Source organism: Cyrtonyx montezumae, unplaced genomic scaffold, assembly GCF_038088225.1.
Source record: "Cyrtonyx montezumae isolate F1298 unplaced genomic scaffold, pur_monq_1.0 scaffold_9, whole genome shotgun sequence".
Lineage (NCBI taxonomy): Eukaryota > Metazoa > Chordata > Aves > Galliformes > Odontophoridae > Cyrtonyx > Cyrtonyx montezumae.
In genome coordinates this window covers 12,846,353-12,874,241 of record NW_027072100.1, presented here as the reverse complement: position 1 = coordinate 12,874,241, position 27,889 = coordinate 12,846,353, and the positions used below count along the sequence as shown (strand labels likewise).

The following is a 27,889-nucleotide window of genomic DNA, read 5'->3' as shown; positions in this document are numbered from 1 at the left end:
CAGACATAAGAACTACTTCATTTTTTAATTATATTTTAACAGGTATAGATTCGATGTTGTTGACATTTATAAGGAGTTCTTCATTTCCAGTAATGTAACATAACAAAGTACCCAGTCCCATGGCTTGATCACCTCCGTGTGCAGTCCCAGCCTTGCTGTTGGCAGTTCAGGAGTACATCTGTGTTGCCTGTAATATCAGAGCAGCCCAGTCCCCTAGTGGTGATCATCCAAACAGAATCAAAGAGAAATGCTTCTCCTTTCCCGCACAGGAAAAGAATATATATTTTTTATTTTTTATTTTTTTGGCCTGTTCTGTCTTTGGTCCTCTGTTTTAACTGGAAATCCCCTGTAGTCCTGAGAGTTACTTCCTTGGTGAAAGTTCCCTTTGAATTATGTGTTTTTACCAAGGGAAAAAAAAAAAGTTTTAGGATTTGTAGTTAACGTTTTCTGAACTACATGGCATACTAACAAAACTGCCTTGCAGTGTTCCACGTGTCTTTGCATGATATTTGTGCAGAGCATTTGTGTCTCTAGCTGTGGGCCGGGCTGAGCCAGGATGCTGGATTTATTCTGTGTCAAATCCCTGTCCTACAGGGATCAGCCAGAGCTGCTTCTCTTAAGAACGGCCCACGTACAGTGTGTGAAGCGGTGCTGCTTGAGCTTGGGAAGGCAGGGCATGTTTATTTGGCACGTGTCACACAGGCACTGCCTGCACAGGTTTTTTTGTTGTTCCCGTGTACCGTCAGTGTCACTTCCAGATTTTGGTGTGACCAATGCTAAAACGCAAAGCAAATCCCATTTGAAACTGCTGAGTGTCATCTTCTGTTCCTCGAACTTGGATGTCGAGGGAGCGGAGGTGGGATAAAAGCTTCCCTTCTGTTAAGCTTTGTCAGGGCTTTGATTCAGTTTGCATGCCCAGAACCCAGCGCTGCTGGTCCGCAGGCCGCCATAATGCCTACAGAAACGTGTTAATGCGTTCAGCGGTCCTGATTTCGTAGGACTGCTGTTGTTCTTCATAGCATTGCCATTGTTTTTCATCCCCCTGGTGGGCTGACCCCTGCAGACGTGGGCATGGAGCCGGAGTCCGTGTCAGCAGTAGAGGATGTGTGCTGTGGGAGGAGCGGCATTGTATATCTTGTGTGTGAAAAGAACAGCAAAAATCACAGAAATGAACGATAATAACTGATTCCATACAGCTTAAAACTCCCTCAAGGCTGAGGCATCTTGGGCCGCTCTGAGGAGAGGCATATATTTTGAAGGGAACGCGGGGGGAAAAAAAAGAAAAGCCTAATCTTCTGCTGATGTGGCCTTGGCAATCGACTGAACTGACAAGGCTGTGTATTTGTAAAACAAGCTGTGCTAAGTATTTTTTCGGCCTCGTGTTTAGAAACACACAGAGGGGGGAAAAATGAATAAATATGGAAATCAAATGTAAAAACTTCTTGCGCTCGCACCCGGCTCCCCGGAGGGAATTCCTCCCTCTGTTCTCTGCTCTTCCTCCACTCAGCAGAACGGCTGCCAGTCATTAGCGGGGCCGTACGAGCTCACTGTACAGTAATTGAACACCAATGGGCCCACCCTCATTTGCATTCCCCATCCCTTGATTGGCAGCTGTACATGAAATGCCATATCAGTTGAAAGTATGTTGTGAGCTGGCACTAATGATCCAGTGGCTCCGGGGAAACCTGCCATATTGTAATTCGGCTATCAGGCATGAAAGAAATAATTCTAAGTGCCAGCAATGTGAAGCCGAATAAATGTTTCAGTGCTGCAGGTTGCCAAGGGTGACACTTCTGATTTAGTATAAACGAATGCCCCGTTGCCTTTGGGGTTGGGGGAGTTCGCATTGTATCTGAGATGTGTGTATAAAACATTAGTATTAGAAAATGGCTTCGGCACGGGATGGGAAACAGAGGCCTGGTCCCAGGCGGCGCGGGAATGTTTACAACTAATGACTGGATGAAAGGATTTTTCTACCTACTGTAATGACAGGCAAAATAGGATTTGCTTTCCCTGAGATGGAGAATAATGGCTATGTTAACTCTGCCTTTCCTTTTTCTTTCTTTCCCTAAATGAAATGCTCCTTTGTAAAGAAAATCACATCTATTTTCTTCAGCATAGAGTAGGGAGGTGGTGGCTTTAACTCCTTTGGAGCGTGGGCTTCTGGGGGGGCTGGGGCTCGTCGGTGGCCTCGCAGGCAGCCCCCGTCCTCACCGCAGCCTTCGTGCCAGGAAAAGATCTTTCAGTAGCCTTTGTACTCTTGTTTAATGTTAAAAATCTGGTGGGAGATGAAAGAAAAGACTCCCGATGCCTCAAAAACGTAATGTAGGCGGTTTTCGCTTTAATATTGCAGCTCCTGCACATTAGTATGACACAAAAGGTGAGACTGAAGGGACAGGTGTCTGCAGACACGTGGAAGCTGGAAGACAGCGTGCGTGAAGAATCTGCTGCTCTCCTATTGTGTCTGTACACACGCAGCTGCAGTAATTGTAAATGTAGCTAATTAATTGCATCTGCCCATAGGAGGATGGTAATTGTGCACTAACTGCAGATGCAGGTACTGAAACCTGCCAGTGATTTTTTATCTTTCCAGGAACAGAATTCTGTAATGTTTTGGAGCAAAGTGTAGGAAGGCGTGTGAACAGTTCAAATCTCTTTTCTTTCCGTGCCAATTCACAATAAGGCTGATTCTTAATTTTGTTATCCACACCCAGTCAGCCTTGCAAAATGGCAATGTCTTCAAACTTGGTTTGCTTTTGTTAACCCTGTCGTTAACTTCGGCTGGAGTTATCAGAAAAGCTGGCTGAAAGGGGAGAATAAAGCACAGAAAGGTGCAGAAGACCAACGTTTTTCCTCAAAGTTACAGCCAAGTAGAAACTGAAAAGGAACAACCTGAAAATAGCTGTTTCAGCCTGGTAATGGCGAGCTGGGCTCTGCTGAGACCTCAGCCTTTTCTGTGCTGTACGTTATTCCATTGTTTCCTTGAACCCATATGTGTTGCTTTCTTGCCTGTAGTTTCATACTTTCATAGCAAGTTCTTTTGGAATTGGTGCCATCTCTGTGCTTCGTGCAGCCCCTGCACAGCTGATGGCACTGGGCAGTAGCTTGTGCTTTTATTGATCCTTACGTGTGTAAAACAGAGCCTGGGCCCACAGCAGGGATCTCCAGGCAGCAGCAGAGGTGATGCCTGGGTGCTGTTGGCTCTTCTCTGTTCCCAGATGCACCCAGGAAAATTGAAGGCATTCAGTTCCACTCAGGATCAGATCCTGACTATTTTGTTGAGGCTTTTATTGTTGTTATGGTGCCCCATGATGAGATACCATCTGTAATTTGTGGTCAGCGGGGATGCAGGGAGAAAAATGACAAATTAGAAGCACAAAATGCTTTAAGATGAATGAACTACCTGAGAAAGAACGTGTGTCAGCCTACAATTTATGGGGATAAAGCATCACAGCTGACAATCTATTATCAGAGATCAGATGAAGCCTAAAATTTTGGATATGGATTTGAATAGCCCCATACAGAGGCGATAGATGGATGGATAGGCTGATATTCAGGGATTTTGCTTGGCCCTTCACGAAGAAAAAAATAATTTCTTTCAAAACGTGGCTCATGATTTGGTTTCAAATGTCAATCACTCCACATCTTCAAAACTGTTTGGAAAAAGTATTTTGGTTCAGACACATCTCAACATAATAAGCCTTTCAGAAGTGTCTGTTCAGACACTGCATATTATTCCTGTTATTTCTGTGCTGTCCTGCATCATCTGCATCCACCCAGCTGAGACGGGAGGAGAGCTGTTTGTCCAGATGAACTTCAAACAACCCCAGCACATCATTATCCAGTGCAGGTTTCCTGCAGCATTTTCATGGCATCTGGCTGCGTTTTGTGGCCCTTCCTTCCACAGCTGCATCTGATCACCACTTGAGCACATCCATGCTTTGGGGCACCTACAGCACCAGTGAGTGCTGCAGCAAAACACGAGGGTTTCCTCCTGCCTCCTTGCAGCCTCGTGCCAGGTTGCTGTGTTTCCCAGCCAGAAGAGTTTGCTGGCAGGGACCATTATTTACCTTTTCTTTTTTTTTGTTTACTGGAAAAATTTTTCTTCTTTGGAAAGCAGAAGGAAATACTATTGCTGTCTTTCAGAATATTAAAAAAGCACACTTTCACTTCTCACCAAGGAGGGCTGGTTCTACGCTGCTTTGATTTGTGCTTTACGTGTTCTAGCTCTGCATCCCAGCAGTGAGCCCAAGACTTAGAGAATAACCAATGTATGAAGGAGGAATTATTGTTTTCTCTTACAAATATAATGGCTTTTTCTCTTTGTAACACACCAAATGTGTTCCCGATTTTTGTAACAAGTCTCTCTCCTACTATAAATGTCCCCAAAGAAAGCAAGATGATTTCAGTAATTTGGGAACAGAATATATCCATGAAAGTTAATAGTATAGTGCATCCCAGAAGTAAGGCAAACATGAAGGCATACTAACCAGGTGCTATTACTTTTATTTATTTTCATAGAAGAAAATCCTGGGAAAGGCTTCTTTAAATTACCTAAAAGTGTGCAAGGAAATCCTTTGTAATAAAGGTAGTAATTTATGCCACAATGAAATTTGTTGCACAGTTCGAGTTGTTTAAAAGGATGAATTGTATAGCTAGACCCAACGCATCTTTCTGCAGGAATTGTGTACAGCTTTTCTTCTGAAGTGGCCCAAAACCCCAGTGGAAGTGTGAGCAGAGAGGCAGTCAGAGAGGCTGTCTGCTTGTGTTCTGCTATCCGCTACGTTTGTGCTTGCAATCACACGCAAGTCATGAAAAGTAGGTGGTCAAATGCACGTGGAATTCTGCCCGGCTAGTATCACAAGTAATAAATGTGGCAAGACAGAATAAATATGCAAAATGTAGTGCTTTAACCTAATAACATGACCACTTGCAAGCTTTAGCATAACACTGAAAATCACTAATGGAGCACTGTGCAGATTTTCATGATACAAGCAGTCAAGAATCATGCATAATGGAACAGTGCAACAGCTAACAGCAGATTCGCACAAGATAATTTAAACTTGTTTGTATGGAAATGAAGAACTGATCTTTGAAGTGGTCCTTAATGAGATTCTGCTTGATCCTCTCCGTATCCGGAGAAAGTCTTCCGTTTTCCTTTTGCATCCAGCTCGTGTTGCTGGGGTGCAGAAAAAGGACTCGTTTAAATTATGAATGCCCATTTGCATCTACACAGCATTAGGTGAGAACTCAGTGCTGCCCGTGACTTCATGTGTGTCTGCAAAACTGTTCCTAAGTCCTGTTTATTTACATCTTCTCCAGCACTGGCAGCTGGAGTTCCTGGGCAGCTTGGCTGGGCCTTGAGTGCACGCAAAAGAATCCAAAGCTTTTGCCATGAATTGCATGTGTATTAAAAACATAGGACAGGCTGCCTAATCTTACATGTATGCTCTACTGCACAACATGTACTAGGAATGCTAGGAATGTTGTTGGCCTCCCCCCTCCCCATTTTATTTTGTGTTTTCTTTTTAATGGACTTTATTTATTCCTACCCATACACTTTAAATTGTTCTGCAGTTTATTGCCAAATATATGAAGCTCCAGGCCCAGAGGGCTGCAAGGCAGATGCTGCTCAGTGCATTCTGGAGCTCCTCAGAGTGCCCCAATGCTTTGCAGCTCTGTCCCCATTCCCCACCAGCAGCACTGCACATCCACTGCCTCTGAAGGCCCTCACCTGGCACACACAGCTTTGTTTGTGCTTTTGAAAGGCAGAGGGAAAACATTCCGTTGGGTTTATTTCTATCTATCTGTTTGTTTGTTTGCCCAGCTCAGGAGATTAAGGAGGACTTATTGAAAGTTAATGATTTTGTTCCCGTGAGGGAAAAGCACCTCTCTGTGAGCTGCGGGGTCCCTCGTACGGTTTTGCCTTCCAATTGGACGTCTCTGCCTTCAAAGGAAGCATCCACAGTAAATATCTCCGGGTGACATTAGGCTTCTAACCCACCTGCACACTTATTTCTCAGGCTTCCATTTGAAAAGGCAAATAGTTTTCTGCAATGAAACGGGGAGGAGGACCGGAGCCGATGGTTCATTTGCTGCAGTTCACGTAAGGGCACAGCGAAGCAGTACAGCTGAGCAACTGCCATAGGGAGCAGGGGGAAACAGCAAGGACTTGCTGAGAGCCACAGGAATAGCTGCTGTGAAAGTTTCCTGCTGGCAGTCACATTCTGCAGTGTGGACCTGTGTCGTCAAACATTGCTCAGCCCTCTTTGACCCTACACGGGGCCTGTGTGGAGTGAATAGGTGCAGTATTTGTCATCTTAAAAGAAGCATTTGATGGCAGTGTAGGCCTCCTTGAGCGGATGTACTGTGAAGGATATTTGGCTGTCGAAGTGTGAGCTCAGGGCCCAGCAGGGGCCTGTCCTCGTGGCTCAGGGCTCAGCCTCGTGCTCCCCAGGATTCACTTCTCCAACCCTATCCTCCTCCTCACCACTTGGAGCAGCTGCCATTCCAAACCCTGCTGGGCACTTTGGGATTCATTCATCCCTTGCACAAGCGTTAGGAGTCAAATTTGATGTCACATGTTGCAGGGCAAAGGACTCTGCTGCTGAGATGAGTTTAGTCCCATGTAACAAGCTCTTGGGAAACAAACAAAAGCAGCAGCTTTCTAACCCTTGCTACTGCTACTTTCTTTTCACATTACTTGTTGCACCCGCAGTCCTGGTGCTCTCATCCTTCTGTTGGAAGGACCCAGCACTGCCAGAGCTGTTTGAGCTCCCAGTTCCCAGCTTCTACTGAGCTGCACAGAAATATTAGACAACAGATGAAACTTCATCTTACTTGTACACGCTCTTTTTGCTATAAATGTCATGTGTGTTTTCTTTGCTTTTACTGAAGCCCATTAGGATCTATTCTGCTTTGCTACATACAGAATTTACACAGACAGCTATTATTATTGCCTGAGGGGATCCTTATAAGTTTTATAGCATCCATATAGACCTGACAACTTGCTGCATCTGATTAGTTGTGGTGTTTACTCAATGCCCTGAGCATGGAATGGATACCCGAGGCAGACCCAGGCTCAGGGAGACCTGGAAGCAGAGCCAGCATTTGGCTTCTGTCCTGAGCTGCATCACTCCTCATCCCACTTCATTCCCCCACAGCTCATGGGACAGAAGTGTCACTGCCCAGACTCTCCCATGCTTCTTCACCAGCAGCACCTCTGGCTTTAATTTTAAAAGAAAACTTTTTTTTTTCCTCAGGGTGATGAGGAAGAGATAAAAGGGGAGGAAAAGCCTTCCCTTTATCATACACCTACAGGTGTATGAAATAATGGGATGTTCAGTAGAAATAATTCATTTTTTATTCTGGCAGCCCTCATACTATCTGAAGACCAGGGACACAAGTGAGAGGTTTGCTCTCCTACTTATTCCCATATAAGACCTTCATGAGTTTGTCTCATTAAGGCTAATAGGTGTTAATAGTAGATGTTAACATTTAAATCTGCTCACAAAGAGGATGAGGAGCAGTCTGTATTCCAACATGTTGCCCATGTAATTGCAGACTGATTACATGCTTACACATGTGCCATTTCTAGTGGGACAAATGAGGGATGAAGAGGCCCATCTACTCCTGTTCTGTGGAGAGAGCCAAATTATGAGTTTAATTATGATCTGGGGACTTGCACTACAGCATTAGGGTCACACGCTACCCTTGATCCACAGCATCTCCTGCTGAGGGCACTGGGAGGTTTGCACAAAGATCAGGGCTGGAACAAGACTCCTAAGAAACGAAGAGAAGAAGCTCCCTGTTAACAGAGGCTCCTGGTGTATCTAACATTGCTCAGTGTGGGAAAAAAAAGACATTCTATGGATGGCTTGCTTTGGGCTACAGGGAGTCTTGCCTTGTCTGTGGATATTCTGGCAACAAATGGACACAGAAAGAGAGGAGACATGAGCAATCCCAGGGTTACCTGTAAGGGTTCCAAGGGATCCTTGTGTCATCCCTTCGTGCTCCTTGTCTCTGTGGTGGCCACTTCATTTTCATCCTGGCAGAAACTGGATTTTTGGGTGGTGCTGTCTGTCCATCCTCCAAAATTCTTACTTGAGCAGAGAGTCCAAAATCATTTTCCATACCTAAAAAACAGAAGACCAGTACATTTGATGAATTCAGAACACACTTGAAATAACCTCCTGAGTAAAACCTGCACAGTGAGATCTTATCAAATAGAGTCCGGAAAAATATTTGGGGTCTCCCCAAGTGGAGTGATGTAACAAAAACTGTCAGAGTGAGCAAGCTCTGATTCGAGCCAGCGTCTGCATACATTTGCCAAGGAGCAGTGTAGAGCTGATGTTGCATGAACACCCTGCTTTGTTCCCAACCAGAAGTGCTGCTCTGCACTCAGCGTGTGTGTGTGTGCAGGAGTCACCAGCTCCTTCCTACCCAATTAGCTCGTGGAGCAGTTGGGATAATCTAGGACTTGTGCTGCCTGATCATTGGTACAGTTACAACAAATAAAACATTTTAATATGAGCAGTCGCTGAATGTTTACTGTATCATATTGCTGGGAGCTGAATGTGTGCCAAATGCTATAACAGAAGGGAGCATATGAACTCCAGAATGATGACACTAATAAGGAAATTACAAAAGGCCCAACAAATGGCATTTGTGTTAAATCAATAATGCTCTGTTTGTTTTTTCTTTTTTTATTCTAATCTTTCTTCTAAAAAAAAAAATTATCTTTCCAAACAGTTGGCAATTCCCATTCTTGTTCTTCTTCCCGAACATAATTAAAAACATGTTGTGGCGTCTACTTAAGACATCAACTTTCCCAAGCCTGTCTTGTCCACTGCGTTTTAAACAAAGACACTTGTTTTGGCATTGTGCCCTTAATTAATCATTTGAGGCTTTATTGCTGTACAAAAAATGTCTTTGTTTAATGATTCATCGCAAGCCCAATTTCTTCAGAACTTAATCAACTACAGAACTTTCTAATCAGCATAAAGTAAAAGAAAAAAGGAGAACAAGGTTGCTTTTGGTGCATTGTTTTGATGAAGAAACATGGGTTTAGGGCAGGCTAGTATTCTGGGCTATCTGTGATTTAAAACTATGGGGATTAGACGGCTCCTTAACCTGAGATTTTAAGAGAAAGAAACCTGCTACACGTGGAGGATCACACCCCCTGAAATGCCCCCTGACATCGCTCATCACAGCGACCTTCAGAGTGCACCAGGTACCCAATGGCACTGGGCAGGTTTCCGTGAGAAGTGACTCTAGCCTTGGAAGATCAGTCTGCATAAACCTCAGTATCATAGGAAAGCAGGCATGAACAAGGCTGGTTTTTCCAAGTTCAGAAGTCTTTTTTCACCATGTTTGCTTTTTTTCCTCTTCCCTTTTTTTTTCTCCTCATTTTATTATGTAACATTTGTTATTTTACTCTCACTCGGCCACTGTCAAGTTTTTGTTCTGATGATGGATTTTTACAGTAAATGAGTTTCCCATAGGACAGTATAGGAGAGACCTAAATACTTTTTAATATTATTTTTCTTCCGTTGGATTTGGAATAAGAAGTTCAAATCCCTAAGTTCCAAAAATGAAGAGTTGTACTTATTGGCCACAATCAAGACTTGCACTTTTCCACACTAGAAACTGTACAAACTCACGGCAGGATACCGTGCCTGCTCAGATACAGAACACACACACTGCAAGATGATGGTCTCAGCTCATTGTGTAATTCATCACACACAGCTGAGGCACAAGTTGAATGACTGACATCTGACAGACACAGATATGATAGCTCAATTATTCCAGACAGAGGAGCAAAGCACCTCTGAATTCTACTTGAAGATGTCAGAATTGAACCAAAGTCTTATGGGCTGAATGACTTATCTCCAATGCCACCTCTTTCTCAAAATTAAGTCTTAAAATATGTCCATAAAAATATAAAAATCCTCAATTCTCTAGGCATCTGTACACAGCGTGTACGACGTCAAAACATGCCTACATTGAATAAACATATTATTACACTGTGTCAATGTGTGTTATGTAATGGTCATCTACATTAATGTATTCTTTGTGTAGGATAATAGCATTCATTTGCTTGAAATGTGCTGATAACTTCATCTGGATTTCTACTGCAGAATTCCCTTTTTCGAGCCAGATGAGGTATTTCATTTAACAACTAGTGCTGCAATGAGCTGTGCCAGTCCTTATTTCCCCTCTCAGACAAGTTTCTGCTTTGGGCTGGGAGTAACAAAGAAGGTTTCTGTAATCACCGTCACTTCTATGGGCAAAAGCTGATAACATAGTAAATAACCTCTGCGGGGTCACACACCAGCTGCCAAATGAAGACAGGAAAGCAGCAGCACCCCTAGCTTAGTGATCATTTCCTGGAGTCCAGATGTCCCAGGTCAGCTGCTGGGACCCATGGGAGCACTGCACAGCACCTGGCAGACCTGAACCTACCTAACACGAGCACTGACTGCAGCAAGAGGATGTTTCAAAGCAAAGTGCCATTTGCTGGGTTTTGGTGGCGGTATAAAGTGATATAATGCAAGCATGCGTGGTGTGCAGGTTCCCAGAGTGGCTTCACACCCAATAGAGCTTTCAGCGTGAGCCCTCCCAGAGCTCATCTTTGATGCTGTAGTAGCACTGTGCCTGAGCACAGGGGTTGGACTTAACTGTCTGTAGGGATTCCTAGCAGTTCAGGATGCTCAATGATTCTCACCACCCTGGCACAGAGTTGGTGCATGCAACGCTGCTGTCCCTCCTTCCCAGGGGCTTTGCACATAGGGCACAGCCTCTGGCCTGGTCACCAACATTACTTTCCTTTGCTACTTGGCAGATGCAGAAATGAAACCCTGCTGTAATATATAAGCCTCTATCTGGCAAGGTTCCCTCAGAGTTCAAGTGTCTGTGTGTGCGTGTGTTGCTGGGGCAGGACAAAAGCAGACTCTATCAGCAGTTTAGCCTGAAACTGTGTTTAGCACCAATTACACTCTCGTGTACTCACAGTGCTGAATGCTTGGCTAAAATTAAGGTAGTATTGGAACGTGTGTGCAACAGACTGCTGAAAAAAAAAAATCAAGCAGTCACTCTCCAACCCCAAAGAACAGAATATGGGAATAGCATTGTGCTTGCTTTCAACCATGCAACACTATATGGACACACAGCAGCAACAGCACTCAGGAGCTCCTGGTGCCATGATGTGCTTGGTCACTTGGCAGTGCCCAGCTTCCCATAACGCACTTTAAGCAATACTGTATGCAAAAGTCTTTTGTGTGGTTGTTGCTGCAATTGCAAGGAGAGGAAATCAGCCACAAAGTGATGGATTCTGATTTTTTTCTTTCCATTAGGATGATTTAGGATTGTACAATAAGCATCACTGCATGGCTGCTAGATAATGCATGTCATTAATTTGGCACATGATACACTATTTATGTAATATTTCGTGGAGTTTGCAGAGAACAACCCTAGAACTAGCAAATATTCAAATCTGCTCCTGCAATGTTATTTCCCTGAGTAAAAGAACAGTAGCTCTGCAAATTCCCAGATCACACAATGAGTTCACTGATATTTTTCTCATGAATCAGCCCTCCAGCCAGGCAGCTGGCATTTAGTAGGATGGGAACAGCTAATAGTTAAATCCTAACTCTTTGAAGCCAAACAAATGATGAGCAGTGATATTATTAAGTAGAGAGGAGCCTGGCATCATCTTTAGAACTTGCATGGTGGCCTCCATGGGTTTCTCTCTTCATGTTAGATTTTTTTTTCAGTTTCAGCTGCTTGGCCTCATAGGAAGAGCATCCACTCTGCCAATTGTCAGGGCCCAGAAAAGCTCTGCACCTGACGGGGATGTCTGGTAATAAGTCAGAATTAACCACCCAGTGACATCCTGGAGGAACTATTACAGTGTGAGATCTTGCCAGTCTGGACCTTATTTAAGACTGAGCCCATAGAGAAGAGGAGAGGAGTAACAGAACACACAGAGGTTGCTTGGGAAGCAACTAGCTGAATTTTGGTTTCTAGCCCTAGGATTGTTTTATGATTTACTCCACAATAACACTCAGAAGATCAGTGATGCCTAGTATAATGTTACAGTGTGATGGAATGCATAGAAGCAATAGCAGGGGGGCAAAGTCTGCAGCTGTAACAAACAAGGACAAGCCCAAATACAGTAGACACAGGAACAAATAAGAAAATTTGCTTACCTTCAGAAGGCCTCAGGCATGCAGGGATCCCTAGCAAGATACCCTCCCCTCCACTGCCAACCCTTAAATGAGGGCTGGGAAGGGGTGGGTCCTGGCTCCAGCCTTTCTGGTCACTCAGGTACATTGCATGCAGCTGAGCCCCCTGGGCTGGCCCTGCCTTCCCACCTGTGGTCCATCACTGTTTTTTAGCATTTCCACTACATCTAGACACTAGGCATCACTAGATCCCGTCAGCTTTTCAGGAGAAAGCCTAGCCCAAGGAGTGCTAAGTAAAACACCCCTCAAACACTCGATAAGAGCTCTCTGTGGCTCGCTTGCTTTGGAGCTCCTTGCTGCCCTCCTACACTCGCTGCTTACCCCACATTTCTGTACGGGTGCCTTGTGCGGTCTCTCTACTGCACCGGTGTTGATGTGAAGTAGAAGAGGTTGTTGCTAAGTGACATGACAACTGCAAAGTGCTTTTCAATTTCTTTTTCTGTTTTCTACTCCCACCTTCCACATACATCCTTAACGGAGAGTTAGCGGCGGGGAGCATCGCCGTCTAGCAGCGAGCTCAGCGTGACAGAGCCCGGATCACAGTGCTCACAGAAGTGGCACTGAAGCTGCTGTGCCTGCCCCAAAGCTTCTTGCAGTTGCAGACTTGGCAGTGACCAAAGGCTGTCCCCACCTTTCTTTGTTCCGTTGTGAATCAGGGTGATTTAGTGGCCCTTATGGTGTGGGTTTGGTGATATCTCTGGTCAGGTATTGCAGTGCTCCTCATGCACAGCACAGCAAAGCTACCAGCCCAAATGGGGAAGGGCACTGCCAGACCTGGGCCCCGCAGCTCAGCCCTGCAGACAGAACCTCTGTTTTGACAGAGCTGCTCTCGCTGCTGTATTCCTGCTGTGGCTGACTGTCGTGGGCTGTAAAGCTGCAGGTTTTGTTGTGGAAGAGTCCTATTTACAGTGCCTTGCTGGTAGCTGTCTCTTCGCTGGAGCTCCTCTCAAGTTGTTTTATCTATTGGCTCTGCGTAGGGAAGTAGTTTAATAAAAAATAAATAAATGAATAAATAACTGTCTTCAAACGACTAGATTCTTTGAACTTTACCTCTTGCAGCAGTCTTCATACTACTTCAATCTCCCTGCACTGAGTTTCATTGGCCAAACCATATCCTTTTGTTTTGTGCCAATACAGTGACTCTAACGCTTGCTGGGCTCCATCGGGACCTACCACAGTGAACCACCATAGCAAACCACAGTAAAACTGTACCAGTAAATAGCATTGCAAATCTTGTGCATCTGTGTGTCCTGGGTCCTCCTCCATTCCATTCGTGGGTTCAGCCCTGACTTCTTGCCATGCTGAATTCATGTGCGGGAGGCTGGCATCGAGCCTGCAGTGCCTGCTCTTTACCACATTAAAAGGTCATAAAGGGATAGTCAGTTAGAAAATCCTGGTATTGAAGAGAGCCTTTATGCTGAAACAAATTCCAAGTAGGATTTTTTTTTTCTGTCTTTTAGCAGGGAGAGGAGCAGCTAGAAGAAAAAAAAAAATGTGAGCTCAACTATTAGCTTTCCACTTGTAAAACTTCATCTATCACTAAATATATTGCCCATAGAGGACAGAAGCTGTTAAGATGGGAAAGAATTTTGAAGATGGATGAATGACAAAGACAAATGAAGATTTTTATTTTAGCAGAAGTTTCCAAGTGCTGTCTCTGAGTTGGGAGGGTACTGTTAATAAAGTACACTTGACATATAACTGTTCAAGTTCCTGAGAAACAGCTTTGCTTTAAAGTTCGGTAGAGGATCAAAAAGAGTGAATTCTCTGTTTTTCTCTGTAAAAAAAAGAAAAAGAAAGCCCTGAAAAAGGATAGGTTTTTTTGGGAAACGGCATCTATGCCTTTTGTCTTTTCTTCTCTTTGTGGTCCAGAGACAGTGCGTTGACTGACTTCTTCAGAAAGGAGATCAGTGAAATTGTCAGTTGATTACTTCTCCTTGATTAGCATTTATAAGAGCCCTGTGATACATTATTTGCATTCCTATTTAGCCGTGATTTTTGTGGGGCAGCAATGATTAAACTTGTCACAGGGCCTGATTGACAGGGTCAGATCTTCACTTTCTACTCTTTTGAAATTAAAAACAAATGTGTCAGCTCCCTTCATGGGCCGCAGCGCTGTGAAGCTTGCTTGCCTTGTCATCGCAGATAGGTCAGGAATGTTTTAATTTTAGGGATGGATTCTGCTTGTCAAGCAGAGTGTGATGGCGTGTAGTTCTGGAGATGAGATGTGAAGGGTGTAAAACAAAGAATGGAAAGAACAAAGACAAAGACACTCACATTATTAGACAGATTTAATTAGTCTGAATGGATATTATGCTAGATGAAGCAGTGAGCTGTGAAATTAACCCTTGATTACGGATTGGCGGATCATGCTCATAAAGAGAATCAAACCTTGGTGAATGGGAAAGAGGTGCCACTCCACCCTCAGATCCCTCATCCCCACGACCTCTTCCCGAGTCCAAGAGCGGGAGAAAATCTTTGAAGGAAAAGCAGTCGGTGGCACTGAGGAAGCCAGGGCCGTCTCCCCCTCTCCCTTTTTCCCCAGGTGTGGAGCTAGCCCAGCTGAAGAGCTGAGATGGAGCAGGCTACAAGGAGGCAGAATTTTCCATGACGGATGATGAGAAATGGCTCTCACAAGTGCAGTCCGTTCCCCGCCCCGTGCAGCACACAGCTCCTGTCCCCTTGTGAGACACATTCCCACCCCCCTCCCGCCTCCCACTACCAAGTAGGTTTGATATTTCTGTTTGAAAACATCATTTTTTTGTAATGATAAGCTGCGAGTTAATATGAAATGAGTCACCCCAAAGTGAGGGTTTAGGCTTCAAAAGGCTGGGCTACCCAGCCTCTGCCACGCAAGTGCTGTAATGTTCCAAGTGCTGAGATAGTGTGGGAGATTAGGGTAATGACAATTGAGAGGGTGCTGTGTTTTGCTTCATCCGAAGCTGTACGGAAGAGGCACTTCAGCCTTTTGTGTGCTTCTCATCAGCATTCCCCAAAGCTCTGTATCGAGATCTACTCCTTCTAATTAGCACGGCTGCAATGGAAGAAAATAAATAGAAAATACAGTGTTACTCTCTTGTTAGTTCCTTGTCATTTCTCCCAAGTTGTTCAACTAATGGAGTAATCAGCTTTTATGTTTAAAAATAAAAATGGAATAGCCAAAGGGCATTAGGCGCGTTAATCTCCCAATAGGTGTGAGGCCCCTGCTTCTCTCTGGCACATTTGAAATGCTTGCTTTTAGTGCAAATTTGCATGCTGGAAACTGTCAGATTAAAAAGGAGTGAGACATGAAAACAAGTTGGGTGAGAGACTGCCTAGGAATGGTGGCTGATGACTTACTGAGCAGTCGTGTCGATGACTTACCTCTTCAGTCGTGTTGAGCCCCTGTTGGTACTGCACTGCGTGGTGTTACTTCTTATATCATTTTTTAAATGCGATATCAAGAATTCTCATTTTTACTTAATATATAGTAGCATTTAAGTGGCCTCTGTGTGTGTGGAGTGAAAAAAGCCCTTTGATGGAAGACCTACGGAAGATTAATGAAAGTCATTATCATTATGAGGTAGCGGAGAGCTACTATCCACAGGAAGAAAAGGAACTCCTGCCTGCACGGCTTCTCTCCCCTGGCTTCCCCATGTCTTCTTGTACCCCAGAAGAGAAGACACAGCAGGAGAAGGTGACGAGGGAATAGGACATGACATGAATCCCATTGCTAAGACTACTACTAAATTTCTGTTGGTGTTAGAACAAGTCACTTTGCTATTCTACAGATGAAAACGATTATTTGAGGACAAAAGACTCGTACTTATCATGAAACCTGAAGACACAGACTGGTTCTTAGGCAGAAAAGCCTTGTCATTGAGCTGGTGTTTATGTGAGCAGTCACACATTAGTGTTACTGCTTTCAGGGGCCCCTCATCAAAGTCTTTATTATTACAAACCTATTGAGCCATATCCTCTGCTGCTGTGAATCGACATAACTCTCCTGAAATTAATGATGCTACAGAGTTTTGCATCAGCTGAGAATCCAGCTCTTCCTTTCTTGCTATTTATTCGTTACTCAGTTAAACTATTGCAGCTCAGGCCATAGAAAACACGGAGCTCTTCCGAGAAGGATCTGCTTTCCAACTTGACATCAGCCCCGTGGGACAGGACCTGTCATCTGGGTCTTCTCAATCCCAGGTTTGAAAGACCATGTGGGTCAGACAATAATTTAATTGAACAGTTTTAATTGAATTAGTTGATTCAATAGTTTCTTGCTATCTCTGCTGCTCTGAGCAAGCAGCAATGCTTTGCTCATCTCTGGCTGGTGGGGGCTTTGCCACGAAAGTCCCCATGTGGGTGTGGGGATGGCTGGCTGGCAGCAGGGCTGCATGTGGGCTGTGCTGAGCACAGAGGGTGCTTGTGTCTTGTGCTAGAACAGAGCATACGAAACCAGTGGAGAAGGCAAGTGCTAATAAAAGAGAAACCTCTGTACCCTCTGTGTATTTGTCTATGTATTTGTCAGGAAGGTAGGTAAATTTTTTGGTTTCTGCTTTGCCACCTGCCACCGTTCTCTCTCTGGGCACTGAGCCTTGTAGCGTGTAAAATGCAAACGTGGCTGCTGTTGTCACTGTGGGGCTCCTCATGCTCACTTTGCAGAGAGAGAGACTTCAACTAGTGCGTTCAGCTTCAATACGAAACATCAGCAGACAAAGGTATCCAGAGGAGAGGTTTGGACAGAACAATTCAATGCAGAAAATGTTGAGTAAATGCTCAAGACAGCCCTATAGCGTTGCACACGACCCTTCAGAAGGGAACAATAAGCACTCACATGCCGAATGCAGAGCAAATCCGTTGGATGTTCAGTTCTGTATTACAGCCCTGCTGTTCTTGAGCCTAGCTGAAGGAATGGTGCTGGGAGCGCTGGCCCCATTTGCAAGGAGCTCGTTTCTGCCTCACAGATATTTCTCCATAAAGAGAGTGATTCTGATTCTGAGTAAAACAAGGAACCGGCGCTGGTGTAAAGCAGGAGTGAGCAGAGCAGAGTTGTGCTCTCCACCCAAAGCAGCAGCTCAGAATCGTTGTCTTTCTCCGTACCAGGTACTGTGTGTGTTTTATAATTACACACACGAGGTGCTTGCTCACCTGAGGTTCAGGTTTGCACACTGTTTCCCATCACTCACCCAATTCAAAGAGCGAGAGCAGATCCGTGCCCCCTCCCTGCCTTTATTTTTCAGACTGAATTGTTTCAGTAGTAGCTTGGTGTGTCAGATTGTAAGTCTATAAAACGGTTTTCTACCAGCTGGAAATCCAACATGCTACATGAATACATAACAGTGCCTAACCAAGAAGGTTTGTAATTCAGTAATTAGCTGTAATTAATGAACACAAAGTGAAGACTCATTTACAGTTTAAATTATCACATTAGCTCCTGTCACCCTCTATGTACACAAAACAGCAGGAATTCAATTATTTTTATTCTTCAAAGCTAATTTAAAATTTAAGGAATGCCATTACATGAAATAATAGGTAGGAAATGTAATAGAAATCGCTGAGAACAGTTGGCCGTCCTTAGAATGGGAAGAAAAAAATGCTATCAGTGATGATTTGGAAATGTTGTTTCATCAGTGAACAGATGAAGGATTGAAATCTACGCTCTTTTCAGTGTATTTAAAAAGAAAGCCAGTTTGGTGGTTGCTAAGTCTTTGTGCAGGGAGAGCCATTGTGCATAATTGTAAAAGCAGTTGATACCGATAATGCTGTTGATAGTAACATGATGACAGCATGGAAATGCTCACACCATTATCTTTAATGGGGCTGAGTCAATTGCAACAGCATCGAGCCCGTGTAATATTCACCAATCTTAGTTGTGAAACTTCAGCCTAGCAGGCCTGCAGTAATTGTCACTCTGCAATCTGCCTATAGTGTGTGTCTATGTGTGTCTATGTAAAATGCTTTCACGGTGCTTTTGAACCCACCATGATGCTTCTCTCTGCAGCTGCCACTGATTTTCTTTCTCAAACAGTTCGATAAAAAGAGCATTCCCAACCCATCGGATGCTGCTTCTGTGGCTCCGGCGTAGCTGCTCTGCAGCCCTGTTTTTGTGTTCTTCATTTCTTCTTCAGTAGCCTTTTCATTTGAAATAGGCCACAAGGAGCTACGCCGTCTAATTTTTCATAGGTGATCGACTGCTGAGTTGTGGGTTTACGTAGACAGAGGGAAGGTAGCGATAAGCCAAAGAGAGAGGATTCTATTAGGGAAATGCAGCAGTAATTAATGAATCCTGCCAGTAATTGGGAAGGTGTGAGCCTCTGTAATATCGTAATGATAGTCATCCGTTCTGTGCATCCCCCGTCACTCCGAACGATCCCTCATCGTCTCTGTGATCTCAGACACTTAGCCATGCAAATCTTCCTGACAGGACTCTATGTCTTTGTCTCCCTAATTGGATAGTATAGAGTTGTTTATGGATATTGCAGACATTTAGACCTCAGTTGGAGGTTGTTCAAAAATCGTTAGCAAAGTTGCCTTAACAGCATTGTCAAATATTTATTCCCCCGTTTCAGTATCTGTTTTTAACCCAGGCATGGTTTGCAGTGGAATTAACCTTTTGAAGATGCCCTGTCTTGTTCTGGGCTCCACTTGAGCCTGTTATCCGACCGTTTTCCTGTGGAAAGGGGAGCAACAACAACAAAAAAATCTAACTTAAATTCTGATTTCTCAAGGATAAAACATGAGATTGTAGGGCAAATGTGCTGCTCTGTAATACCATTTCCATGGGGAGATATTAAGAATGCTGACAAAGGCAGCTCCACTTAAAAAAAAACTGCAGGAAGCTTCTGGGGTAAAAATTCCAACTTAGTACAAGCCAAAATAAATGGCAGCTAATCCCATTCACTACACCACTTCCAGTAAGATCAGATTAAGACTCTATCATATACATTAGAAAAAAAATGCATCCTTTTTTCCTTGGTTGAGACTTGGGAGGTTTGATTCTTGTATATTTGTTGGTCACAGGCAAAAGTAACAGGCAATAAATGCATCTGATGTTGTGCTCTACTAGAAAAGACTTTTGTTCTTCAAAACCCTTGGCATGTGTGGGATCTCACACTTCTATGCATAATGCGTTTATAGTGCATGGCTTGGGGAAAATCTGAGCACAAGGGGAAGTCTTCCAGGGACACAGACCATGTTCACAAGAGGCAAAGTAGAGTTTAGGAGAGCAGGATGGAGATGGAAGGCAATGGCTGGTGAAGTCACGAGTGCTTGCAAGCCGCCAGTCCTGCCAAATGTTAACTACGTTCTTCCTTCCATCATCATCCCGTCCCACAGACTTCATGGCTACTGATTCTAGTGTTGGTAAATATTAGTGTCTTCGTTATGTTGATAAAATATAAATTCATTCAACTGGAATGAACCCCCCAGAATATATGCAAGAATTTGTCTGAAATCACCAAGAGCTCACTTGAGCAATTTTTCTAAGCCAGCTCTGTTTCCTTTCAGAAATGTGGGGTGCAAAGTAGCTGCTGGCGGGGCTGTTTCTGGGAAGAACTTCTGAAAGTCCTAATCTGCTCCACTCTGGGAACCATCTTGGAAGCTGTTTGTAGTTTTGGAAGTTGTTCAGCCAGGGATTCACCCCAAGTCCCCCCCCTCATCTCCACTCCAGTGTCACCGCGTTCCCAGCCCTGCGCTGCCAGCCCTGGGGAGCAGCCCTGCAGGACCCATGGTAGCTGTGGTAAAGCTAATTGGCTGCTGGGTCTGCTGTGCCTGCTGGAAAACTTCTCCTCCAGAACATGAATACATTGGCATTCCGAGTTTTTTATATGCGCACATACATATATATATTTAAAATCCTGGCTTTGGAAACTTATGTTGGTGCAGCAGCCTGTGACACTGAATACAAGCTGCTGTGCAAAGTAATTGCCAAATGCTTACATAAACACATAAATAAGACAAATTTATTTTCATTATTCACATTTTTTGCCCTTTCTTTTCCTTTTTATTTATGTTTTAAACAACAGTTACTGTAAATATTATGATAAAAAAAGATGCCTGCAGTGGACAGAAAGATGATCAGAAAGCCCTGATATAGAGCAATTCATGTTTCTTCTTTACAATCACTAACGAATCTTAACTTGAACCATGTTATGTTCCCATGTGAGTGATAAGCAATGATTTATTATGAAGTGTCATGAAATCGGAATGCCATACAGTGAGACATGAGCTAGTGGAAAATGTGTTCCCTGTTTCCCAGCCTCATTACTCAAAGATGCAGCGTCCCTCTCTCCAAGTCTAATTTACCTGGCTCGTCGGGGCTCTCTGATAGCAAAGCAGCACAACCAGGAGTGTGCTCCTGATGCAGGCTGTGCCAGCACCCACCAGCACTGCTAAGCACGCTGCTCCAGCCAGGACATCCACGGCTGGTGCTGCTCACCACGTTCGTATCCCTGATGATGCTGCCCCCAAAAGCCATTGCTTCGGATTAGAGCATCCATTGCCTCATCAGTGCTGTCAGAGCATGAAGGGGAAATAGCCAACGCGAGGAGACAGAGAAGTTTTCTTTATGCTTCAGAGTTCCTGTGACTCTCTAATGATTCCCATCTCCCCATGATCCTAATTCAAGTAACTGGTGTGTGATAGGAGGCAAATCAGTGACAGAGAGCACGTGCAGCTCTGGCTCCGTGGTGGATTCACATGTGGTGCAGCAAGCACTGCTTTGGGGTTTCAGGTGGGAATTGGTGTTGTGTCTCCTTGCACAGAAAGAGGAAGCCAGCATACTGTGCGCTGATCCACATGAGCTGCCCTCTCCTACAATTCAAGCTCTCTCTCAAAACATCACCCAAACAGGCAGAGTCTCTGATTTTAAGCACTTTTCTCCGTGCTTGCTTCATCCTGAAAGCGCTCGAGCTCAGCCAAAGCTCTGCTGTCAGGGGAGCTCCTGCACGGGAGCCCACGCTGCTCCTGCAGCATACGGAGTGTGGCCTCGAGGAGCCAGCCCTGCAGAGGGCAGGGGCACCCACAGCTCACTGCTTTGCTGGGAAGGCGAGCCATCTTCCCATGAACAACAGTCCCTCTATCCAAAAATGTAGATGTCATCAGACCAGATTCACCAGCGGTATCAGTTTCTGCTTCAAAACACGATCCCGTTCTACCGTGACAAAATGTTCTAGAAGAGCAAAAGTTAAACTTGAACAGAATAAACATGAGAACGAATTGATGTCCTGCAAATTCTTTCGCGTGAAATCTTTTTCTTCTATCTAGCTCGGCGTGTTTCGACTGGTTCAGTCTGTCTTAAGGCAATAGTAGCTGTTGTTTTTCTTGCAGAAAATGTGGAAGTCATCAGAAGAGAATTAACCAGAACTCATCCTTGTCTGAAAGGCTGAGACTCAGAAATTTCAAAAATCTTTTTTTTCTACAGAAGTGCTTTATAGAGAATCTTTGTGAAGTGCGTTCCAGAGAGCAGTTGTCTCGCAGCACTGACAATGTCTGCTGTTCCAGAGGAGGCTGTGTGTGATGTACCATTCTGAGATATTGTCAGCAAGCCTGGAAATGTGAAGGCACTTTCATAGCTAGGCAAGGATGAAAGGAAAGAGGTTTGAGTTTTCTTTTTTGTTTTGCTTTGTTTCTTCGTCCTAATAAAATGCACCAGTGCGCTCCTGACTTCTCCCCTCCCATTCTGCTCAGGGCAGAAAGGGAACACAGCTCTGCTGCAGAAGGGGTGTGGTGTTAGGGGGGGTCGGGGTGGGGTACCAGGTCCTTCCCAGAGCAGTTTGATTCAGCCCGTGACAAGCTTGGGGAAATACTGAAACAGCTCTGAGATCAAAGATGGGATCTCGGCATCTCCCGGCTGCCCTGTACCCTTTACTCTTGAACTGGATTTAGAAACAGCAGTGGGGCAGCCTCCCTGCCCCCGGCACAGCCCTGAGCCGCGTGGCTGCATCCCGGTGCCGGTGCTTTGTCTCATCCGCTGTAAATTCGCCTTTCTCAAGGTGCATTACAAAAGCTATTTCTCTTCTGGGATCCATACAGGTGGCATTTTGAAATGTAGCGAGCACCCTAGTCGGCAGAACCTGCTTGTCACAGAAAATGACACAGTTTGCATGTGACCTGTAATGACAGTTGCTAGTTGAAAAGAAACCAGAATTTCAGCTCTATCTTCCACACTTTGGTTGCAGCTGCCATCAACTAAATCTCTCTCCAAGGGCAGATGGTGCCCTGTACAATGAACAATTTAATCTTTAGCAAATAGAGAAACTTTGCCAAAAAATCCACATTTTCCCCCCTCCAAGAATAGGCTGTCAATAACATGTGCTCTCAAATACGCTGTGATTTGATGACTGTATTTTATTTATAGGAAAGCAGAAAACAAAAACAGAAACGTTCCCTCTATGTTTTCCTTTCCCAAGGCCGTGGTCCTTCCCAGTGCCCCTGTATGGGGTTGGTCTGTGTGCACAGGCATTGGTTCCACGTCAGGGTGCTGCTCTGTGCCCACCCGGTGTCCTGTGTGCTCCTCTTTGCTGCTGAACACATGTGTATCTCATGTCATCTCCAGGACCGCGGTGAGCTCAGGGCTCATCCTTGCTCTTTCTCAGCACAAATAGCAGAAATCCCACTCTTGATCCCTTGAGGTCCCTTCTAACCCCTACAATTCTGTGATTCCCCAAGCCCAGGGGTCTCTGTACATCTGTGAGAACATGGGAGGTTTGGGGGGATGCTTCTCATTGCAACTCCCAGGTCCTGTCCCAGCGCTTTGCAGAGGATCAGCCTGCCCACCCGGGGGGGCTCGGGCTGACAGATGTCAGTGCTCCCAGTGCTGCTCAGGTGGATTTAGAGGATCTGGCTGTATTTGCTCAGGGCTGTCTGCAAACCCCAGGCACTGCTGTGTGCTCAGTGTCTCTGGCCTTGCTCCTCCTTGTCTGGGGATGTGTACATACTCTCCCATCTCAAAGTATATCCCTTTATATCACTACATAGGATATAATGCATATGGAGAGGAATTCTCACCTCTCTCTTCGGTCCCAGGTGGCATCACTGGTTCACATGCACACACAGCCCCAAGTGCTGGTGTTTCTGAGGCTGATGCAGTGCTTTGCCGGGTGCGTCCCCATCACTGCTCTCAGTGCACTGTGCACACTGCACGTTGCCACGTGCTTAACAGTTTTCCTCAACCTGGGTCGCATCTGAGGGAACTGAAGGCATTCATTGCTACCTGCACAGATGTCAGGAGGGCTTCCTTCACACCTCTCCCCTGGCATCCTGCAGGGAGCTGTTCCACAACAGCTGCAGATAGGAGCTCTGACGATCTCAGAGCTGCTGAACTCCAGAGGTCTCTTCCTGGCCTTCACCTCTTAGCAAAGTGCCTTCAGCAAAGAGTTTTCTTACAACTCGGTGGCCTCGGGTTTTTGCTAGATGCAGTTTCCACCATCCCAGGCAACCTCTAAACCCCACCACCTGCTGTCCTGTTCTCTGCAGACACACCCCAGGAACATCTGAGCTGCAGCCCACGTTGCTTTCCCATTATCTAGCCCCGCGTTCTCGTTAGCTTATCTCACGGGGCCAGAATCAGTGAAGGAGACCTTTCTCCACACCATAGAGCTGATGGCATGGGCTGAATGCACAGAATGCAGTGTGTGCAGGGGTGGAGTGCTCAGGGTCCTCCTGCAAGCACAGGGGCACAGCTCCGTGCTGGCACCGAGCGGGTGCTGCACCCTCTGCAAGAACAAAGACCCAAAGGGATTAGGGTTATCCTCACCTCTCCCAAAATGCTTTCCTTTCCTAATAGAATGTGTTTGCTGAAATGAATATGTTCTATTTATTTCTTTAATGTGCTGTTAAATGACCTTCTGGAAAGCTGTTCCTGCTGCAAGGCTTTAAAAATGGATGGGCAGGCACAACTTAGAGAGCATGCTCTTTACAATCAGGATGAATCATTTGAGTAGTTGCTGTTTAGATTGATATAATTTTAGTTATAATTACGGGTAACGAGAAAGCATTTAGAGACTGTAATACTGTAATTCATGGTGGGAGAGGTCCTAAATGAAATCAAATATACCCGGATTCACTTTTTTCCCCTTTCTCATTATTGTGAATGTGAGGATGATTCTTTAAGGAATAGATTTTCTGCTGCTGTAAAAATCTAGCAAAAGTAGGTCAGAAATGACATCTAGAGATAACATGTTGGTAACCACAGAGGGACTGTCTGTGTCTTTCTCTTTGGCCTTCTAGGAGTCCTGCAGTTCATTGCTGTCGGTACCGCTGCAGCAGGGAAAGGCTTTGAGCCATAGGCTCCCATGGACTTCAGTGGGTGGATCACAGCTTATATAGACACACGTTGTCATTGCGTATATCCCTCTAATAGAGGATGATGAAATGATATTAGCAAAGATCTGGAAATAAAAAAATAAGATATTTTTATATATGGCTTGATAATTAATGTTAAATAAAAGCTGAGCTCCAATATCTGCATCTGATATTTCACCTCTGCTGCACAAGAATTCCATTGTGAACGCCCTCAATCACATTTTCACAATGTGATTTCAATGAGAGAGTTTTTCTTACAGTGTTGAACCGTGGTAGAGGAAGTGCCCAGGAAGCAACAGGCTTTGAGCATCGTGTGCTGTTTGAGAGCAGCCCGCCGTGCCCCAGACTGCGGGTGACAAACTCTCCGCATACTCCCTGAATCTCTGAGAGACTTGATAATGAAATACACAAACTGTGACCCTTATCGATCAGGGCTCACACTAATTAATTTCCCAAAGTCCCATCCCAGCCTGCAGTGACATCAGTGCAAAAAGAAAAAACAAAAGCAAGGATGGAGACTTCGGTTAGGCAAAGGACCGAAGGGTGGAACGCTTATCCCAGTGAAATCAGTGCCCACTCCAGATTGATTTTAATCCTACAGCAGCCTCGAGTGGCTCTGCCCAGCCCACCCATGTGCCTGTGCCATTCCCATACCACAGCTCTGGTTGAGTGCAGCCCTCGTGTTGCTGTACAGGACCTGCCCCAGGCAGGAGGTGGGCACTGTGTCATTACCTCTGAAACCTAACGACAGCGTTTTAAAGTGGCAAGGTGGATCACTTTTAATATCTTTTAAGAAGGAACAGTGATCTAAGGTATTCACCACAGCTTCGAATGGACTTCCTTGAATTCTCAGGTGCCCCAAATCTCTGTGTTTAGCTGCAAAAACCTCTTCTTTCCTTTCCAGTTTCTCCACTGCAGATCCGGGTTGCCAGCACAAAGCAGCATCTCTGTGAGAACTGAAGGGGTGAGGATACTGTGAGACAAACCAAATCGTGAACTCATTAGCATGGACCCAATGGACTTTTTTTTGTGCGGAATTCTTTGTAAAGCTGATTTTGTTTTACTTAATAATAATAAAGCTGCTACTGAATTTCCAGTTGGTTTAGCTGGAGTACCTGGAATGCACCTCAGGATTTGAGTTGTGTCTGCTGAAGTGTGCACGCCCTCGAACAGATATATTTTTCAGTGACATATTTCTCTTTGCCTGTTGCTGGTCTTTTTTTTCCCCCTTCTTGTGCTCTCTCTCCAGATTGACTTTCACTCCACTTATTACTTGCCTCATTTCTCACCCTATTTTTCCTTTTTTTTTTTTTCCCACTGCTTTTCTCAGTATTTTTCTTCCAGGTTATGAGCAAAACAGAACTCAGCTTCGGGCTGAACTTTTAAACCCACATCTTGGATTAAGTAATGCCCCCCTCCGTCTCCACGTGGAAGTAACTTCACAAGGAGAGCCACTTAGCACTTTTAGGCAATGCAGAACAGGAAAGGTCCACGTGGAGGAGCGACTTGTGATGCTGGGGAGGGGAGATGCACAAGCAGAAATGGCTCAGGACTATCCCAGTAACTTAAGCAATAGATGGGCACCAAGGTGTACGGGTCTCCATGAGGATTTTAGAGCACACTCTTGGCCAGCTGTAAAATGAGTTTCTTCATGTTGACCAAGCTTAACTAACACAAGATCACAGCAGAGAGTGACAGAGTCAGAGGACCTGGCAGAGCTGCAGTGCCTGGTGGAGCTGACGCACTGATTTGAGGACTCATGGGTCACAGGAAAGAATCAGGACCGTTTGAGTTGGAGGGGACCTTTAAGGATCATCAGGTCCAACTCCCCTGCAGTGAACAGGGACATCTGCAGCTCAGTTGGGTGCTCAGAGCCCTGTCCAGCCTGACCTCCATGTCCTTGCCTTTTTGTGAGCCCAGGTGTGGAGGACGTAAAGCAAAGCTGACTCAGTTCTAGAATTTCACTGAATAAAAGTCCACGCTCAATTCAGTGTGGACACACGGTTAAAATCTTGGTAACACTAGTTCCTCTTGCTCTGCTTGCAGGACGAATGCCTTAGCTCCAGCTCTCCAGCCCAGGCTCCCACACCCAGCCCGTCTCTACGCAGCACCCCAATCCTGACATTGAACTTACAGCAACCCGGACCGAGAAGACTGCCAAAAAATCTCCAGCTATTCTTCTTCATCCTCACTAACAATTTGGTAATGAAGTATTGATTTCCACTCTCCTGCTTATGGACGATATTAGATTTTCATTGATAAACTGCACTGGGGCTGTCTGGTCTCTGCTGTCCCTTTTCGCTGTCACTAAAACAAAGTGCCACTGAAGTAAGATAATGACTGAGAACATTGATGTACTTATTTCATCAATTTGTAACACTTGACAGGAAAAAAAAAATCTTCATAGTTTAATGTCCAACTGTTCTACACAAGATGCAGTCACATTGGAAGCTTTACTTCTCATGGTAATGTCCATTTCCTATTTATAACCCCTTTGGGATAGTTTGTCTAAAGGAAATGTTTCTATTCAGTGCAGCTATTACTGTTGCACCTGGGTTGCCCAATCCAGTCATTGCACTAGGGATCAATACATCACAGTAAGTACAAGAATTATTAAGTTAAAACAGATTCTGAGCCAAAAAACCTCTGAACAATGTTAATCTTCTGTGCAAGTTGTTCAAATAGTTATGCTTAACCATGTTGCTGCCAAAGATTTGTTTAAAGTGGATTATTTTCAGTTTGTTTTATTCCTCAGATATATATATATATATTTAAATCTCCATTACGGTTTATGACGAAGACATGCGATGATTTTTAAACAAAAGTACTATTGTTAGATTATTGAACGCTCTATGAATATAGGTATATCTATATATAAATATCACTATATAAATATCTATATATAGATATAAGATAATAAAGTACAAATCCTTTGTCGTTAGGTGTGCGTAAACCCAAATCCCTCCGTCGGAGCCCATGGAGTCCCATTGGGTTTGTGGCCCAGCACGAGGTCGGGGCCGCTGTCCGTGGTGGTCGCTCGGCCCGGGGGGAGAGGGGAAGGGCAGAGGACGGCGACTTCGAATCGGTGCTCCTAACTTTTTTCATTAAAACTTTGAGCTCCTAGTTTTAATTTGTGGAATATTCACGTTAATAATGAGATCTAATTAAGACATCCATTAAAAGCCCGTTAAAGTTAATTTAACGTAAAAATTCCAATAGAACTGTATTAGATTTTCTCCATTAAATTAACGTTATGGATTTTTAACGGATGTCTTAATTATACATTATTATTAACGGGAATACTGTATTACACAGATGAAAATCGGGTCCCGAGTCAACTCACAGAAGCTTGCTGGGCGTGC

The 27,889-nt window shown here is 44.7% G+C and overlaps 1 protein-coding gene across 1 annotated transcript in view; it reads left to right on the top strand.

Annotated features, from left to right (window-relative positions):
* TSHZ2 (teashirt zinc finger homeobox 2) overlaps window positions 1–27,459 on the top strand; it is a 201,995-nt gene extending 174,536 nt beyond the window's left edge. The window contains exon 3 of the mRNA XM_065754319.1: window positions 26,574–27,459. The gene's annotated coding sequence lies outside the window, so the exon portion shown is untranslated. The remainder of the gene's footprint in view (window positions 1–26,573) is intronic.
* Window positions 27,460–27,889: the final 430 nt, after the last annotated feature.